The 13,397-nt window shown below is 49.8% G+C and overlaps 1 protein-coding gene and 1 long non-coding RNA gene across 2 annotated transcripts in view; both read left to right on the top strand.

The window, feature by feature from the left end:
* The window catches only part of LOC142488683 (uncharacterized), a 5,691-nt gene extending 1,126 nt beyond the window's left edge, over positions 1–4,565 (top strand). Inside the window, exons 2-3 of the long non-coding RNA XR_012799579.1 lie at positions 3,736–3,965; positions 4,062–4,565. This is a non-coding gene — a long non-coding RNA (uncharacterized LOC142488683). The remainder of the gene's footprint in view (positions 1–3,735; positions 3,966–4,061) is intronic.
* LRRFIP2 (LRR binding FLII interacting protein 2) overlaps positions 1–13,397 on the top strand; it is a 501,877-nt gene that overhangs the window by 178,833 nt on the left and 309,647 nt on the right. The gene's annotated exons all lie outside the window — the stretch shown is intronic.

Genomic DNA, 13,397 nt, shown 5'->3' with positions numbered 1-13,397 from the left:
CTTTATCAAGGAATAAATTATATTTTATCATATCTAAGTCTCGTCCCAGTTCAACCCAGTTATGTATTTTACTATATATTTCTGAAAGCATTGTATGTTTCTCTGTCTGTACTGTGTTCCCTGTCCCTAGCGGCAATCTCATTGGTCCCTTGGCCCACCCGCCCCCGCACACCTCTCATTGGCCTCACACACTCACCGCCCGCCCCCGCACACCTCTCGTTGGCCTCACACACTCACACCACTACTTCAGGCCCCCTTGGCCTGCCCCCGCACACCTCTCATTGGCCTCACACTCACACCACTGCTTCAGGCCCCCTTGAAGTTCACCTTCCCCCCCTCCCGGGGGCCGTCACTCTCCCCCGTCACCCGGACCGCAGCTCACCTTCCCCCCTCCCGGTGGCCGTCACTACAGGCCCCGCACCTTCCCCCTCCCGGTGGCCGTCACTCCCATCACATGGACAGGCCCTGCACCTTCCCTGCGCCCGGCAGCTTTGCAGAGAGGGGGCGCGTGCGCAGCGCTCACAGGCTCTGCACCTTCCCCCCTCCCGGTGGCCGTCACTCCCGTCACACGGACAGGCCCTGCACCTTCCCTGCATTTCCCGGCGGCTCTGCAGAGAGGGGGCGCGTGGGCAGCGCTCCCCAGATGGGAGGAGGGAGAGCAGAGAAGGGCCAGGCTCGCGACAATCGGAGGAGCGCGGGAGAGAGGAGCGGTGCTGTGAGTCCTGGCAGAGGTGAGGGGGCTTTGTGTGTGCGTGGGGAGAGGGGGGGACAGTGTGTGTGGGACACCGTGTGTGAGTGGGGTGGAGGGACAGTGTGTGTATGGGGGAGGGGGGAACAGTGTGTGTGTGGGGGAGGGGGGAACAGTGTGTGTGGGGGGAGGGACAGTGTGTGTGTGGATGTGTGTGGGGGGAGGGGGGACAGTGTGTGTGTGGGGGAAGGGGGGACAGTGTGTGTGTGGGGAGGGGGGGGACAGTGTGTGTGTGGGGGAGGGGGGACAGTGTGTGGGGGAGGGGGGACAGTGTGTGTGTAGGGGGGGGAGACAGTATGTGGGGGGGAGAGGGGGGGACAGTGTGTGTGGGACACCGTGTGTGTGGGGGGGGGAGGGACAGTGTGTGTGTGTGGGGGGCAGGGAGAGTGTGTGTGTGGGGGAGGGGGGGACAGTGTGTGTGTGGGGGGGGGCACACAGTGTGTGTGTGGGAGGGGGGGACAGTGTGTGTGTGGGGGAGGAGGGGACAGTGTGTGTGTGTAGGGGAGGGGGGGACAGTGTGTGTGTGGGGGAGGGGGGGGACAGTGTGTGTGAGGGGGGGACAGTGTGTGGGGGAGGGGGGACAGTGTGTGTGTGGGGGGGGGGACAGTATGACTCCCGGGCAAAGCCAGGTCTCTCAGCTAGTAGTATATATATATTTGGTGTAAATTAAAGCCTGTCACAAAGTCACCGTCACAGGGGGTGGGGGGAGAAGGCGGGGGTGGGGGAGAAGGCGGGGGTGGGGTGGGGGAGAAGGCAGGGGGCGGGGGAGGGGAAGGCGAAGGCAGGGAGGAGGGGAAGGGAGGGGAGAGGGAAGGCGAGGCAGGGGCGGGGGGAGGCAAAGGCAGGGGTGGGGGGGAAGGGGGGTGTCACTGTGTGTGTGTCCCTGTGTGTGTGTCACTGTGTGTGTGTCGGGGGGGCAAAAACGGAGCTGGGGGGGGGCAAAAATGGAGTTGGGGGGGAAACGGAGTTGGGGGGGCAAAAATGGTGTTGGGGGGGGCAAAAATGGAGCTGGGGGCAAAAACGGGGCTGGGGGAGGGCAAAAACGGAGCTTGGGGGGAGCAAAAACTGTGTTGGGGGGGGCAAAAATGGAGCTGGGGGCGAAAAAAGGAGCTGGGGGGGCAAAAATGGAGCTGGGGGGGCAAAAATAGAGCTGGGGGCAAAAACAGGGCTGGGGAGGGCAAAAACGGAGCTTGGGGGGGGCAAAAACGGAGCTGTGGGGGGGGCAAAAATGAGCTGGGGCGGGGGTGGGGGAGAAGGCAGGGGCGGGGGTGGGGGAGAAGGCAGGGGCGGGGGTGGGGGAGAAGGCAGGGGGCGGGGGGAGGGGAAGGCGAAGGCAGGGATGAGGGGAAGGGAAGGCATGGGTGAGGGAGAAGGCGGGGGCAGGGGCGGGGGTGGGGGAGAAGGCAGGGGAGGGGGAGAAGGCAGGGGGCGGGGGGAGGGGAAGGCGAAGGCAGGGATGAGGGGAAGGGAAGGCAGGGGTGGGGGGAAGGGGGGTATCACTGTGTGTGTGTTGGGGGGGCAAAAACGGAGCTAGGAGGGGCCAAAAACAGAGCTGGGGGGCCAAAAACGGAGTTGGGGGGGGCAAAAACGGAGTTGTGGGGGCAAAAATGGAGCTGGGGGCAAAAATGGAGCTGGGGGAGGGCAAAAACAGAGCTGGGGGGGGGCAAAAATGAGCTGGGGAGGGGGAAAAAATGGAGCTGGGGGGGGAGCCCTGGGTTAGAGCGCATCGGCCAATGAGAGCCGTGGGGTGGGCGGGACACACGAGGGGCGAGACACACCGGTCAATGAGAGCCGTGGGAGGGCGGGCGGGCGGACCGACGGACGGACCGACGGACCAATCAAATAGTCTACAGACACTCACAACCAAGATTTTCAGTTTTATATATATATATAGATATTACATCCCTGTTAATATATGTATTACATTTTTTTTTAAATTGATCAAAATTAAAAGTGTATCATTCAATGTAAAAAAAATTACATACAAAATATAACCTTGTGTATCATTGTTACAAAGAACAACACCAACAAAGAATTTCATGTTTCAATAGAACATTTTTTATTTAATTTTTTTTTTAAATTTGGGATCTGGTTACTGGCCTAGATGTAGTTGTCTCTTGAGAAACTGCTCCTCTGGCACGTAAATGTCTCCCTGATCTCCGTGACAATCTTTGAGATTGCTGTGTTTGTTGAACATTTTGTGGCTGTGGCTGCTGCTGGGATGCTTCAACATTTTGTGGCTGTGGCTGCTGTTGATAGGCTTAAAATTTTGTGGCTGTGGCTGCTGTTGATAGGCTTAACATTTTGAGGCTGTGGCTTCTGTTGATAGGCTTCAACATTTTGTGGCTGTGGCTGTGGCTGCTGTTCTGTGTCTTGATCACTTTGTGTTCCACAAGGTTTCTTAGTGTCAGGGTCGCCTAGACCTCCTGCCTAGCCATAGCTTCCTTGTCCACTGGGTGTGCTGCTGCCTTCTGTTGGCTCTGGGTTCCTCTGTCTGTCTGTCTTCTTGTTGCTCCTGTCTCTGTCCTTATAGCTTGCTTCCTGTCTGTTGCTTTTGCCTTTGCTTGAAGTCAGATTCCTGATGCACATGCTTCTGATATCCTGATCTGTTTTCTGTTCCTGTACCATAGAAGTCTGTTCACAGTAAAAGCCCTTGCTAGTAATCTGGCTTGTCCCTGTTTGTTCCTGTTCTCAGTCCCTGCCCCCAGACCTGTCCTTGCTCCCCTGTCCTGTTCCAGTCTCCTCGTTGCTGACCTCTGCTTGTTACCTGACTTCGCTATCTGCCGCCTGCCTCGGACCTCTGCTTGTTACCTGACTTCGCTACCTGCCGCCTGCCTCGGACCCCTGCTTGTGACCCCTACTACACTCGTGCTGTTCCGGCCACCGAGATCCTATCCGCCACAGGAGTCTCCCGTGACACTTAGTTTGATTAGATGTAGTTACCGCACATTTTGGATGTCATTTTTGCTTTGTGGTACTTTTTGCAGGTGTGTCTGCAATGACTTACAGTATGTCGAGCCTTCAATAATGGCAGACAATGGTGCAGTGATCTTTGGAGATGACAATTGAACCGGTGTGGAGATGCTACAGTGTGTGTTCTTGGAGATTGTGCAACAGATGTCTGGGGAAAATACAGGACAATCAAAGGCTTCCACTTCTGGTGATGCAGGAATGTATACTTCACAAGGTCTTGCAGCGGCACGAAACTGATTATTATGTATGATACTTTCAGCTATTGATTGAATTGATCTGTTCAGAATTTTAAACTCAACTGTATTTTGCAATAATATTAGTTTTATACTGCTTATTTCAGCTACCATCCTTTCCTGAACCCCCATCAGTTCTTGATGCCGTGTAATTTGGTTTTGCAGTAACCGATATTCAGCTAGCTCGATTGCGGACAAATTCTCTTTGTTGCCATGATCAGGAGGTGCGGCTGCAGGTTGATTTGGGGGTAATTCCGGACTGGGAACATCAGTATCAAAAGACAGACACGGTGAAGCCTCAAGTCCGGAGATATGTCCAGGAGATGAAATATCTATTTTGACAAAATGAGTAGAGCATTAATAGCTTGTCACATATAAAATATTATGCAGATTTGTTATTTAACCAATGCATGTTGATTTCATTGACAGTAACACATTCAATTGTGTCATCATAGGAATAATGAATGTAATTTTTTTAATAAAATTGTGCATCAATAATTTGAAAAAATGTCAACAATAACTATTGATTGTGAATCTTAACAATACGGAATATTTTTGAATTATCATTATAAATGCTTTACATTAACTAACAAAATAACTACATTTATGTGACTGGAACATGATATATCTTAACTTTTATTATCTAACTGTGGAGATGTAACTCACATTTGCTACTGTCCTATGCTCATATGAAAGTGTAGTTGTAGCATCTACATTGACGCATAACAGTTAAAATGTTAGGACCTCACCTTCAATTACTGGTGTTGCAACTTCTGAAGCTGGTGCTGTCAGCTGCTCTCTTACGGGAGATGCAGTTTGCACTATGTAAATTGGAGATACGACAGGTGTTAATATTGTAAAGTATATTAACATTAAATTATGATTAGTGTCAAATTAACACTAATTTGTTTGTTAAATTTTGTATGTGATAGTTTAACTGATCAGCAGCAGCTGTATATGCTAATTAGTAGAACGGTTAGCATTAAATTAAAATTATCATTTCAAATACAATGTTAAACAGTTTATTCTGGGAGTATACATAAACAGTATTTATTGTTTTGTTCACATACACTATAAAATAATGTTATTATGACACACACAAAAATTCAAAACACTAATGATATATTTTGAATGTTTTTAAAACAAAATTAAGATACAAAAATATTTATGGCTGTAAAAGTGCCGTCCTGGGGGAAACAGGTGATCGTACACCCCGGTATCCCTATCACAAGGCAACCCTTCAACTATGATAGGTAATATTTTCCCCTTTAGCTGCTCCTCCAACGGAGTCAGCCTTAGATTGGGTAGGGGAGGTCCTCCTCCAGTGCCTGAGGCATGCAAACGTGCACTTTGCAACTTTGATTTTAATTTTCTTTTAATATCATCAAATCGTTTCCTGCAGTTATCATACGTTCTGGCCTGATTTCCACAGGTGGATACAGACAATATAATATTTTCCCACAACTCCTTTCTCACATGTGAAGTGGCCCTGCCTTTAGAAACAGCAAAATAAAGTTGTTTATGTAAATCTCTTAGATTCCAATTTGTTGTCAAAACAAATTGGATAACGCTACTACAGACGAGACCACAACCATTCTAAAGCTTGCCTTAAACTAGCCCAGTTACATTCTGGGTATGTGCTGGGTGTAACACCACCAGTCACCCCACCATCAGTACCCTCACTCCCATGGCTCCTGTCCATACCTCAACCACTCACAAATAACAAATAAAGAAACAACACAAAATAAATCTCTCAAAATACACACCAACCGTATAAATCACAAAACCTCCAAACGCCTAGCTCTGTCTGTCTCTCACTCACTCCCAACAACACAGACAAAGATTACAACAAATAGATTTAAATAGGCCGCTTGAGAAATTTTGGAGTCTCGCGAGATTCTCGCCAAATTCAACAATCACATGAGCACGCCACTCCAATTTTCAGATGCCTGAGAATCTCGCCGCCGGAAACTCGCTAAGTTTAAAATTGTGTCTCTCACTGATATTCGGGTCTTTCTGCATACCGTGATAGCAACTTGGCAAAAACATGGCGAGTTCAAAACCCTGCCGATAATTTCTATCGGACTTTACTGCATAGGCCCCTATGTGTGTTTTACCTTTACAGGAGTGCTAACCAGTGGAATTTCTCAGGCTGTGAGTTTCAAGGAAGGGGGGGGTTGCGGTCAAAGTGTTGTCAGATTGTGTCTAGGTAGCAGGGGTCCAGAGTTGCTGGCTACCCCAAAAATGTATCCCGGAATCTGGTCATATTCCATGGGACATATCAACACATCACTCTGGTCAAAATCCTCCTTTGAAAACAGTTACGCGACTCATGCCAGGTTCCCCTGCTTCAGCACAGACCAGAAAGGTAAAAGGGGGCATATGGATGTGTATCCCGGGTACAGTCAAGGGTCCCTAGGTTGGTAAGGGTTCCCCAGTATATGCCCAGGTACCCCAGAATCAGTATAGAGATACTGGGGTTTTCTCCACCTGTGTACTAAATTGCGAGATATTTTATGGAACCTAAGTCCTAGTTTCAGTAAAGAAACGAGATACAGCCCTGGGAATGTGCCTAAGCGTTTTTTGGTTCTAAAGAAAATTAGGTTCCTTAAGGGAAGGTGCTACAGCTCTGGGATTACAGCTAAGCATCTTTTCATTTCACTTTGGGACTTAGAAGCAAAATGAGAAATATTTTTTTTTATGTTTCATAAAATGTTTAATAGCCAATGTGGCTATAAGGTTTACAGTCTAATTCAGGTTTACACTGTATGATGGATATAGCTAGTGGGAGTAAAAGTATATTGTCCCATTCTACCTCTCATAGCCCAAAAAGACTTAGAAAAAGTAAAAAGTGTAAAAGTATATTTTTATTAAACTGAGATGTTTATAATGCATTATACTTTTTTTTTATAACTTTTACTTTATTGGGTGAGACATTACAAATATGATAACACCGCCCAATGGCTTACAGAGAATCACCTTAATTCCACCTTCGACCTCCAACAAACCAACACTGACCGACATGACTTACGGGACTAACAAGGAGACAGGGACAGGGTGGGGATAGGAAGGGGAGGTGGGCGGTGTGTGTGTAGGGGGGGAGGGCGACTCTATTGCTGAGAGCAACTTCCTTTTCCGCTTGTTCCGCCAGATCAGGCACGGGTTTCCTTCCTGTGGGAATGACTCGGGCCTAAACTTCCGACCCTCGGCGGCACCCCATTATTTACGAATTCGCTCCTGCCTTTCGTCTGAGGAGTCCCCTAACGTCCAGGATCCGTTTCATCACCGGAGAACGCATCTTGTAACTATTATTGCAGTATAGTGGCGTCGTCCACCCCCGGGATGTCCGTCTGTGCCAACCATGGTGACCAGACTTTTAGAAAATTTGTGCCGGAGTCGTTGACCAGACTTGTCAACTGTTCCATCCGGCAGACAAACCAAATTCTGTTTCTAATTTTGGGTATAATCGGAATCTCTGGTTGCTTCCACAGTGCTGCTATCTCACACCTGGTGGCCGTGGCAAAATGTGCAATCAATTTGTGCGTTGCGTTCGAGAACCCTCGGACCCGTCTGCCCAGGAGGAACAGCCATGGGTCAAGGGGGACCTCCACCCCAATCAGCCGCTGCAGCCACTCTTTAACTTCCGCCCAAATTGGAGCTACCTTCGTGCAAGACCACAACATGTGGTGCAGGTCCGCTCTTTCTCCACATTGCATGGGGCAAAGCGGAGAATAGCCTTTGATGAATTTAGAAAGTTTAGTTGGGGTGTAGTACCAACGCATCAGGACTTTATATGCGTTCTCCTTTAACGTGGTACAGATAGAGCTTTTAGCCGCTGCCTGCAGGATCCTATCCCAGTCATCGTCCTCTAGAGTCTCCCCTAAGTCCGCTTCCCATTGTCTCATATAGCTAAGTCTGGGATCGTCTTTTGTCCCGGGGCAGATCACTTCCCTGTACATTCTAGAGGTTTGTTCCCTCGTGTCCGTTCCTCTGGAACACATCTGCTCGAAATTTGTTCTCCGTGGCCGAATAGGGGCCTTGTTATAGAAAGCCCTGATCTGTAGATATCTGAATAATTCAGCGTTCGGAAAGTTTTTTTCCTCTTTTATATGAGCAAAGGTTTTGATTACCTCACTGCCTTACAGATCATTTAGTCGGAGATACCCTGCTTGAATCCAATTTGAAAAATTAGCGCTATCCAGGCCTGGAGTGAAGTCCGGGTTTCCCCATATGGGGGTCATCAGTGAGTTTTGTGTTGTAAGAGAACTTCTAAATTTGGTGGCCTCCCATACTTTCAGGGAATTTATCATGGCCTGCAGCGGTGTTCGCCTCCTAGAACGGCTGTTCCTGGGCAGCCATATCAGGTTCTTCAAATCTACCGGAGCGCAACATTCCCTCTCCAGTGCCACCCATCTCCGAAGGGTCGGGTTGGTGTGCCACTGCAGGATCTGCGTTAGTTGAGCTGCTTCGTAGTAGGCGAGCAAGCACGGCACCCCCAGCCCTCCTCTCGAGGTATCTTTTCTAATTCTGGGGCCTTTTTTATTCCAGATAAACTTCGTAATTGCGGACTGTAGCGAGAGGATCTCATCTTTTGGCAGGGGGATCGGGAGGGCCTGGAAAAGATACAGCACCCGTGGAAGGAGATTCATTTTTACGCTGTGAATTCTGCCTATCCAGGAGATGCCATACTCCGCCCATCTCCTTAGATCCTCCCTTAGAGTCTTAAATAACCTGGGATAATTTGCCTTGTATAGGGCTTTATAGTCTTTTGTTAGATTTACCCCTAGATATTTGATCGTGGAGGGCTGACATTTAAAGTTAAAATTGAGTCCAATTAGCTTTTCCATTGGTTTAGGTAAATTTAGGTTGAGGGCTTCCGACTTGGCCTGGTTAATTTTGAACCCCGAAATTTGGTTGAATTTCCCCAGGATTGAGAACACATTGGGCAGAGAGGTAAGAGGCTGGGATAATGTCAGGATCACATCATCCGCGTACAGGGCCACTTTATGTGACTGCTCTTTTAATGCTATTCCTGAGATATCCGGGTTACTCCTCAGATGTGTCGCCAAGGGTTCAATACAGAGGGCGAACAACAAGGGGGACAACGGGCATCCCTGTCTTGTGCCACTGCGAATCTGATGTCGCACCCTTGCCGCTGGCCCCCCGTACAGTGCCATAATGGCTCCCAATAGGCATCCCTCAAACCCAAATGCCCCAAGCGTCTCTCTCAGGTAGGGCCAGTCGATCCTATCAAAGGCTTTTTCCTCTTCCAGACTCCATTGACGGGATGTTTTGCTTTTGGGCCAGATCAATCAAGTCAATTATTCGTCTGGTGTTGTCTGCCGCTTGCCTTCCACTTATGAAACCCACTTGGTCTGGATGTATCAGCCCGGGAAGAACGATCCCCACTCTATTGGCTATTAGTTTAGAATAAATTTTTATGTCCGTATTAATTAATGAGATGGGCCGGTAGCTCTTACAGTCTGCCGGGTCCTTTCCGGGTTTATAGATCAGCGAGATCGACGCCTGGAGCATCTGTGCTGGGAACGAGGCCCCTTGTAAGACCGAATTGAATAGTTTCAACAAATGTGGGGCTAAACGTTTTAGATATTTTTTGTAGTAGAGGTTTGAGTAGCCATCTGGGCCGGGCGCCTTGGCTGGCTTGAGAGACTTTACAACTTCCGTTAACTCTTCTAAAGAGAAGTCTTTCTGTAACGCTTCTCTCTCCGCTCTGCTCAGTGTTGGTAGGTTCGCCTCTTTTAAAAATTCTCGGAGATTGTCCCTCGTTTTCTGATTATGTATGACCTTACCCCCATCATAGAGCGATTCATAGTAGCTTTTAAATTCCGCTACGATCTGCTTAGGATTCGAGGTAAGTTCCCCCCCCTGCGTGCGAATAGATTGAATGTGGTAGTTTGGTATTTTGTTTCTGAGTCTATTTGCCAGGAGGGTGTCCGGCTTGTTCGCCTTCTCAAAGAATCGACGCCTAGTCCAGCTCATCTCCTTTTCAGCCTGAGACGCCAGTCGCAAATTTAACTGCTTTTTAGTATCTTGAATTTGTTCCTGGACTGCTTCGTTTTTGGAGCTTTTGTGTTTTGCGGTGAGGGATGCCAATTTCCCTTGCAGTTCTTTGATCTGGCTCTCCTGTTCTCTTTTGCGTCTAGCGGCTAGCCACATAAGAGATCCTCTGAGGGTAGCCTTATGGGCCTCCCACAACGTGGCAGGTGAAGACACACTCCCCTCGTTCTCTGTAAAATACTCACTGATCTTGTCCACGATCTCTGATTCTAGTTTTGGGATTTTTAACAGCAACTCATTTAGTCTCCAACCCGCTCCAGGTCTGTCTAGCAAATTTAGCGTGCACCGCAGCTCTATAGGTGCGTGGTCTGACCGCGAAATATCGTGTATTCCCGAATGGGAGACCACTGGGACCAGTCTATTAGATACCAGAAAGTAATCAATCCGGCTATAACGGTTGTGGGAGTAAAATGTATAGTCCTTGGTCTGTGGGTGTTGCTCTCTCAGAGATATCCACTAGCTGGCAGTCTCGGAGTCCCTGGATAATGGTTAGTACGTCCTGTCTGAGGGGGGGGGTTAGGTGCTGTACATCGGTCTAGTTTAGGGTTTAGTGTCCTATTCAAGTCTCCCGCTACAATTATCTGTCCCTTCGCCTCCTGCTGCAAACGCCGGAAGAAGAGGGCAAAGAATTCCGTTGCCCGCTCGCACGGGGCATATATTGAGACCAGTGTGAGGGCTTGACCCTGTATGGACCCCACCAGGATGATGAATCTGCCTTCGACGTCTACCACCCTTTTATCTAGTTCAAACGGTAAGTTCTTGTGTATAACAATGGCCACCCCTCTCTTTTTTTCTTGCGCTGATGCTAAATGTATCGTACTAAAATCTTTATCGAGGTACTTTGGGAAACTAGCTTTGGAAAAGTGGGTCTCTTGGAGGAAGAGAATGTCCGCTTTGTGTCTTTTATAATTTCTAAAGGCCAACTTACGTTTTGCAGGGCTGTTAAATCCCTTAACGTTATGAGAGATGCACCTGATTTCTCTATTCATTGTGATCGTCTTGGTATGGCTCTTTCTCCGTGTCCATCTTGGCTGAACTGCGCCACCTCTGCGATGCTCTGTACTTAGCTCTATCTCTTCCAATGATGCTTCCGTCTGTTCTGGTTACCTTTGGGGCAGGTGTGGGGGTGTGGGGTGGCGGGATGTGACACGAGAGGGAAGACAAAAAGGGAACACAAAGGAAAAAACAACATGTAAATACAAGTATAATAACAACAACATGTTCTCCGCTCCAGGACCACCTTGTCCTGTAGCGGAGTCCAACGCCCTTGGGGAGTTGAGCCCCGTGGCCTCTGGGCCACTTCCCACCTTCACCCCCCAAAGGACTTTGACAGGATCCAGGGGGGCTCCCCCCTCCTGATCCCGTCCGCAGCACATGCCGACCTCGGGATATGAAGCACCCTCCATCCCCCGTGCCCGCGCTCTCTCTTTATACACCCCCTTTAACTTTAACTGTGTAACCATTATAACAAAACAGTAGATGCCTAAGATGGGCTGCCTTGGCTCTAGTCCGAGCTTCCATGTCCCTACACTTGCTTCCCGGCGTACTTCTGCTAGGGCTCCTCTTTAACCCCTTCCCTAACTGCTTGGGCGCTTCCCCATTGCCCCCCCCTTTCCCTCCCACCTTCCTCCCATTGCCTGTGCTCTCTTATGCTAACACCTCTTGTCCCTCCTACTCCTCCCTCTCTCTCCTCTGAAGCTTGCCTGGATAAAAGTGCTAATTGCCCCCTGTCTACCGAGCCGTCCTCTGCTTATCTTTTCTTTTCTCCCCCCCTGTCCTCCGTGGCTGCCCGTCCCCCTCCTACTGCTATGCAGCGTATTGTGCCGTGGCCGGCGACAGTTCATAGTCCCATGTGAGGGCCGCCCCCTTCCGCTGACTCGCTCCGGTGCGCCTCTACTTGTCTCCGGTCACTTCCGCCTCACTCAAGATGGCGACGACTTCCCCGGTGCCACCTGATGACGACTTCCGGGTTCCGGCGGCCACCATTTTGGGTCTGCTGCTGCCTCGTGGAGGACGGAGCGTGCTCTCTCCTCCCTCTCGATCACCGCTTCCTGGTTCTGTGCTTCACGGTGGAACCCGAGGAGCGCCATTTCGCCCGCCATCTTCCTGCATCCTCGTGGACCGACGTAAAAGGTTGTTTTTCTTCCTTTTCTTTTCAGGGATTGCCGCAGACTTTGCCAGGTGATTGGGGGGGGTCCCTGGGCACCGACAAGGGACTCTTAGATGCCCGTACACTGGGATTTGATGACGGAAAAGTCTTGTCAAGTGGCTATGCTCATCCCACAACTTGGGCCTTTAACTAGGCAACCGTTAACTGTCAACGCTGAACCTTGCTTGAGTCACTTAAGTGCCTTTTATTGCCATTACCGCTTATTCCCCTTGGGCTTTGGCGTGCCCGCTCCTCCGCTCCATTCTGGTTCCAGGGAGGCTTCCCTGTCCGCCGCTTCTGCTGGGGCGCCCCCAGGCCCAGTTTAGCCAGGAAGTCCGGCCCTTCCACCAGGTCTTTCAGGGTGAGGAATCTCCCGTTCCGCGCCACCTGCAGCCCAAACGGGAATGTCCAGCGGTACCTCACGTTGTTCTCGCGCAGTACTTTAGTTATTGGTAGCAGTGCGCGGCGTCTCATAAGGGTGGTTGGGGATAAGTCCTGGAAAATAAGCATTTTGTTGGACTCAAATTCAACAAACGGCAGGACCCTCGTGTGGCGTAACACCGCCTCCCTTGTAGTATAATAGTGTAACCGAAGGATAATATCCCGCGGCTGTTCATTTTGGACTGGCCGGGAGCGCAGGGCCCTGTGGCAACGGTCCATATCCAGGGCCTCCTTATTGCTGTCCGGCAGCAGGGATTCCAGCCAGCATGCGGTGTATGCCTCGCAATCTCCCACCTCTTCAGGGACCCCCCGGATTCTAATATTATTCCACCTGTCGCGGTTCTCCGCATCCTCCTGCCGCTCTTTTAGTTCATCAATTTGTCTCTGTAGGTCAGCGGTCTTTTTCTCAGTCTTTTTCCCTGCCCTGATGGTAAGATCCACTTTGGTCTCTAAGTCATCCGTTCGGGTCCCCAGCTTTGCGACCTCCCTTTTGACTTCTTTAATGTCCGCTTGCAGGAGCATTTTTAAGTCGTTGTAGAGCCTTGCAAAGTCGCAGCGCCGAACTGGATGCTGGGATTGACTATTGAGACCTTCGTTGTCTCCTTCTAGCTCTGTGTCGGTGTCATTTCTCCTGCTTGATCGCTTGTGGCCGCGCCGCCAAAGTAAGCCCGGACGTCTGCCAGTTTTTGCTTTTTCTGCCCTACCGGCTTCTTTGGGGCCATCCTTGGGTGTTTATTCTGCTGTGGGTTCAAGGTTGAACTCGAATTTTTATTAT

This window comes from Ascaphus truei, chromosome 2 (assembly GCF_040206685.1).
Source record: "Ascaphus truei isolate aAscTru1 chromosome 2, aAscTru1.hap1, whole genome shotgun sequence".
In the NCBI taxonomy this organism is placed as follows: domain Eukaryota; kingdom Metazoa; phylum Chordata; class Amphibia; order Anura; family Ascaphidae; genus Ascaphus; species Ascaphus truei.
This window is presented reverse-complemented; position numbering and strand designations above follow the sequence as displayed.